Source organism: Bufo bufo, chromosome 4 (genome assembly GCF_905171765.1).
Source record: "Bufo bufo chromosome 4, aBufBuf1.1, whole genome shotgun sequence".
Classification (NCBI taxonomy): Eukaryota; Metazoa; Chordata; class Amphibia; order Anura; family Bufonidae; genus Bufo; species Bufo bufo.
In genome coordinates, this window is record NC_053392.1 from 350,829,808 (window position 1) to 350,835,807 (window position 6,000).

The window sequence follows — 6,000 nt, forward strand, 5'->3', positions numbered from 1 at the left end:
ATTGAAAAGTTAAAGGGATTCTGTCACCAGGTTTCACCCCTGTCAGCTAAACATATGCTGATGTTCAGGGCGTCTTCACGATTCCTAATGTGGGCTTATAAATGTCATCTGTGGGCTTATTTAGCTAAAAAAACAGCTATTACTAACCTGTCAGTCAATCAAATAAGGTGCCCAAGGGGATGTGAAGCAATGCCAGGTGCCGCCGTTCGTGCCCAGCGCCGCCTTTCTGGACTTCTGTGCCGCCTCCTAATCCTCTGTGCTGCCTCTCGCTCTCCCTCCCTCCCCCCTCCTCCTGCTGTAAGATCTCGCGCATACAGGGGTTGAGCGAACTGCCGGCGCATGCGCACTTCGCTGGAAGAAGCCAAATGGAGAAGTCCGCACGGGCGCATCAGGCAGAGCCCTGTGCGCAAGCGCGAGATCTTACAGCAGAAGGAGGGGGGAGGGAGGGAGAGCGAGAGGCGGCACAAGGATTAGGAGGCGGCGCAGAAGTCCGGAAAGGCGGCGCTGGGCACGAACGGCGGTGGGTGCGGCCGGCACCTTGCATCCATTAACATCCCCTTGGGCACCTTATTTGTTTGACTGACAGGTTAGTAATAGATGTTTTTTAGCTAAATAAGCCCACAGATGACATTTATAAGCCCACATTAGGAATCGTGAAGACGCCCTGAACATCAGCATATGTTTAGCTGACAGGGTTGAAAACTAGTGACAGAATCCCTTTAACTAAGGCAGCTTTCACACTAGCGTTTTTCTGGGGTTCAGCAAAAACGCTTCAGTTTCTGATAATACAACCATCTGGATCCGTTATGAACAGATCTGGTTGTATTTAACATACCCGCGACGGATCCATCATGAACACTATTGAAAGTCAATGTGAGCCATGACGGATCCGTTTTTGCTCCGCATCCCAGGACGGAAAGCAAACCGCAGCATGCTCTCCGGTATGAGAACGGAACGCATTTTGGAGCATTCTGTTTTGTTCAGTTACGTTTTGTCCCCATTGACAATGAATGAAGACAAAACGGAAGCATTCTTTTCAGGTATTGAGACCCTATGACGGATCTCAATACCGGAAAATATTAACGCTAGTGTGAAAGTAGCCTTATTTCAATAATTCATTTCAAAAAGTGAACTCATAAATAGATTCATTACACATTTACTTCTTTTAATGTTGATGATTATGGCTTCCAGCTAATGAAAACCTAGAAGTCCGTATCTCAGAAAATTAGAATATTGTGAAAAAGTTCAATATTGTGGACTCCTGGTGTCACACTCTAATCAGATAATCAACACAAAGCACCTGCAAAGGTTTCCTAAGCCATTAACCCCTTAAGGACTCAGCCCTATTTCACCTTAAGGACATGGCCATTTTTTGCAAATCTGACCAGTGTCACTTTAAGTGGTGATAACTTTAAAACGCTTTGACTTATCCAGGCCGTTCTGAGATTGTTTTTTTTTTGTCACATAGTGTACTTCATGACACTGGTAAAATACCTTACCCAAACTTACCCAAAATTTGTAAAAAAAATTGCAAATTTCCAAGTTTCAATTTCTCTACTTCTATAATACATAGTAATACCTCCAAAAATAGTTATTACTTTACATTCCCCATATGTCTACTTCATGTTTGGATCATTTTGGGAATGATATTTTATTTTTTGGGGATGTTACAAGGCTTAGAGGTTTAGAAGCAAATCTTGAAATTTTTCAGAAATTTTCAAAAACCCAATTTTTAGGGACCAGTTCAGGTCTGAAGTCACTTTGCAAGGCTTACATAATAGAAACCACCCAAAAATGACCTAATTCTATAAACTACACCCCTAAAGGTATTTAAAACTGATTTTACAAACTTTGTTAACCCTTTAGGTGTTCCACAAGAGTTAATGGCAAATGGTGTTAAAATTTCAGAATTTAGATTTTTTTGCAAATTTTCCATTTTAATACTTTGTTTCCAGTTACAAAGCAAGGGTTAACAGCCAAACCAAACTCATTATTTATGGCCCTGATTCTGTAGTTTACAGAAACACCCCATATGTGGTCGTAAACCGCTGTACGGGCACACGGCAAGGCGCAGAAGGAAAGGAATGCCATACGGTTTTTGGAAGGCAGATTTTGCTGGACTGTTTTTTTTTACACCATGTCCCATGTCCCTGATGCACCCCTAGAGTAGAAACTCCAAAAAAGTGACCCCATTTTAGAAACTACGGGATAGGGTGGCAGTTTTGTTGGTACTAGTTTAGGGTACATATGATTTTTGGTTGCTCTATATTACACTTTTTGTGAGGCAAGATAACAAGAAATAGCTTTTTTGGCACCGATTTTTATTTTTTTGTTATTTACAACATTCATCTGACAGGTTAGATCATGTGGTATTTTTATAGAGCAGGTTGTCACGGATGCGGCGATACCTAATATGTATACTTCTTTTTTTATTTATGTAAGTTTTACACAATGATTTCATTTTTGAAACAAAAAAAAATCATGTTTTAGTGTCTCCATAGTCTAAGAGCCATAGTTTTTTCAGTTTTTGAGCGATTATCTTAGGTAGGGTCTCATTTTTTTGTGGGATGAGATGACTGTTTGATTGGCACTATTTTGGGGTGCATATGACTTTTTGATCGCTTGCCATTACACTTTTTGTGACGTAAGATGACAAAAAATGGCTTTCTTTACACAGTTTTTTTTTTTTTTTTTACGGTGGTCACCTGAGGGGTTAGGTCGTGTGATATTTTTATAGAGCCGGTCGATACGGACGCGGCGATACCTAATATGTATACTTTTTTTTATTTATGTAAGTTTTACACAATGATTTCATTTTTGAAACAAAAAATCATGCTTTAGTGTTTCCATAGTCTAAGAGCCATAGTTTTTTCAGTTTTTGGGCGATTATCTTGGGTAGGGCATGATTTTTGCGGGATGAGATGACGGTTTGATTGGTATTATTTTGGCATACATGCGACTTTTTTGATCACTTTTATTACCTTTTTTGGGAAGTAAGGTGGGCAAAATGTAAATTTTCTCATAGTTTTTATTTTTTTATTTTTATGGCGTTCACCGTGCGGGGAAAGTAACAAGACCGTTTTATAGATCAGGTCTTTACGGACGCGGCGATACCCAATATGTGTAGTGTATTTTTTTTATTTTTTTTTTATTCAGTGATAAATGTTTTTTTTTTATCTTTACTTTTTCCACTTTTTTTACATCTATTTGACCCAGACCCACTTGGTTCTTGAAGATCCAGTGGGTCTGATGTCTGTATAATACAGTACAGTACACTATATAGTGTATCGTACTGCATTTTACTTACACTGTGTCTGAACAGATCTATGCCTTTAGCACAGATCTGTTCAGCACCATGGATAGCAGGATGCCTGAGAAGGCGTCCTGTTGCCATGGGAACCTTCCCCGTCTGCTCGGTTGTGGCCACAACTGAGCAGACGGGGAAGGGTAAGGAGGGGGGCTCCCTCCCTCTGTGACCCCATCCTGTCTGGGGGCTGCAAAGGCACAGCAGCCCCCCGATGGGAGAGGGAGGGAGCTCCCTAACCCTGACTGTTAACCTTTTCCATACAGCGGTCCGTACAGACCGCGGTATGGAAAGGGTTAAATGGCTGACATCTGCACAGATGTCAGCCGTTTATACCAGAGTAGTAGAAAAATAAAAATAAATGTAACGCACAAGAGTAACTACAGCCCCAAGAGGTGCACTCAGTCGGGTGGACTCACCCTGTCCACTCCCAGGAGTAATCAATATAGAATAAAATTAACTGGGCACTCAGGATATCTGAACCAATTTAAATTTATTAGCATATATTACAATAGCACTGAACAACAGTATATATTGGCGGTAATAATAAACACTATATAACAATATATATAAAAAAACACACAACATGCAGTAATATCAAGTAGAACAACTGGAAAATAGAGATCTAAAATGTGCTAAAAATCGAGGAATAAAATTGGAATACTCGATAGTAAAATGGTCGTATAAATATTCAGCCGAATATTCGTATGGAAAAGTCACCTCGGATACTGGTCGCAATAAACGGTGTCCTCTAATATCTCTATTTTCCAGTTGTTTTACATGATATTACTGCATGTTGTGTGTTTATTTATATATATATTGTTATATAGTGTTTATTATTACCGCCAATATATACTGTTGTTCAGTGCTATTGTAATATATGCTAATAAATTTCAATTGGTTCAGATATCCTGAGAGTGCCCAGTTAATTTTATTCTATGTTTATACCAGAGTGTCAGCAATGTGCTGACACTCTGGTATACCCACTGGCCACCAATGATTATTCAAGAGGAGGCGGGCGGGAGATCGCGATCTCGCCTGCCGCACCGCCCGCAACCCCCACCCTGCACCACCTGCCGCCATAAAATCACTCAGGGGTGCAGGGGGGGTGAAAATCTACATTTTTGTCATTTTAAAGTTTCTGATCCGCAGGGATCAGAAACTGCAGAAAGCGCAGCAAACCGCAGGTCTGAATTGACCTGCGGTTTGCGAAGATCGCCGATACGGGGGGGTCACATGACATCCCCCTTGCGTTGTGACAGGATGCCGGCTAAATGATTTCACCCGGCATCCTGTTCGGATTAACCCCCACGGCGCCGCAATTGCGATTTAAATTTAGGACGTACTGGTACGCCCTGAGCCCTTAAGGATTTGGGAAATAGGGCGTACCGGTACGCCCTAAGTCCTTAAGGGGTTAAAGCCTCATTCACACGTCAGTGTTCGGTCAGTGATTTCCATCAGGTGCGGCTCTAAATACAGAACAGTTGCAGATCTTTCCCCTATACCTTAAGGGCTCATGCACACGAACGTATTTTCTTTCCGTGTCCATTCCGTTTTTTTTGCGGACCATATGTGGAACCATTCACTTCAAAGGGTCTGCAAAATAAAACCGGAAGTTACTCCGTGTGCATTCCCTTTCCTTATGTCCATATTTTCCTTCTGCAAAAAAATAGAACATGTCCTTTTATTGTCCGCATTACGGACAATGATAGGACTGTTCTATTAACGGTCAGCTGTTCCGTTCCGCAAAATACGGAATGCACACGGATGTCACCCGTATTTTTTGCGGATCTGTTTTTTGCGGACCGCAAATAACATACGGTTGTGTGCAAGAGGCCTCAGAGTAGTACTAGTAATATTCCCATGGGCCTGGTGTGCAGACTCCAATTAGGCCCTCACAGAAATAATCGCCCTTATTAACTCCATAATGACCAAGTGCTGTACATGTATTGTACTTGGTGCTGGGCCTTAATATGGAGCTCTGTACATGTAGGGCACCAGATTAAAGCTCCTGACTGAAGTAGTTTTTACTCCTCTTTTACACCTGTTTCCAGGCGTAAAAGATGGTAAATGTGTCAGGCCCGATGTTCAGTCCCCTAGCCAGCCCGCGCCATGGCCCCATGTCTTCCCTTCTACTCCCAATTAGCGAGGGCAGCACAAAAACGCCTTTATGATAAAATATTGTCGCACAGGCATTAAAAAAGTCGCTTTTATTTGTGACTTTTTTACACCTAAAACAGATGTAGCGCACTTACTAAATGACCCCCAATGAGCGCTATGCAGTGAATAGAGGAAGCAGCTATGGTGCTTTCTCTAGTAGACCTGGTGATCTCCAGGTGAGCAGAGCTGCTGGGTCTTAGAAGACCCTAATCAGTTCTGTCTGTGTAAAAAGACGCATGTCTACAAGTTAGAAGAGGATGCGGCGCAATACTTGGCTTGCCCCGGGCGCTGGCATCCCACGCTACGCCACTGCTCCCACCGCCCTACTCACTACCTAGGGCTTATTTCAGGGTAAATGGGCGAGCACTCATACTCTTGGCAACCAAATTGACATATGCAGAAAATATTTATTGTTAAATCCCCATAAAATTCAAGTAATACAAATAATAAAAACAGTGTATTATAGCAATGACATACAAAAATTACAATCACATAAACTATAGTAGATATAATAGTATAGTCGATATTGTACCGTT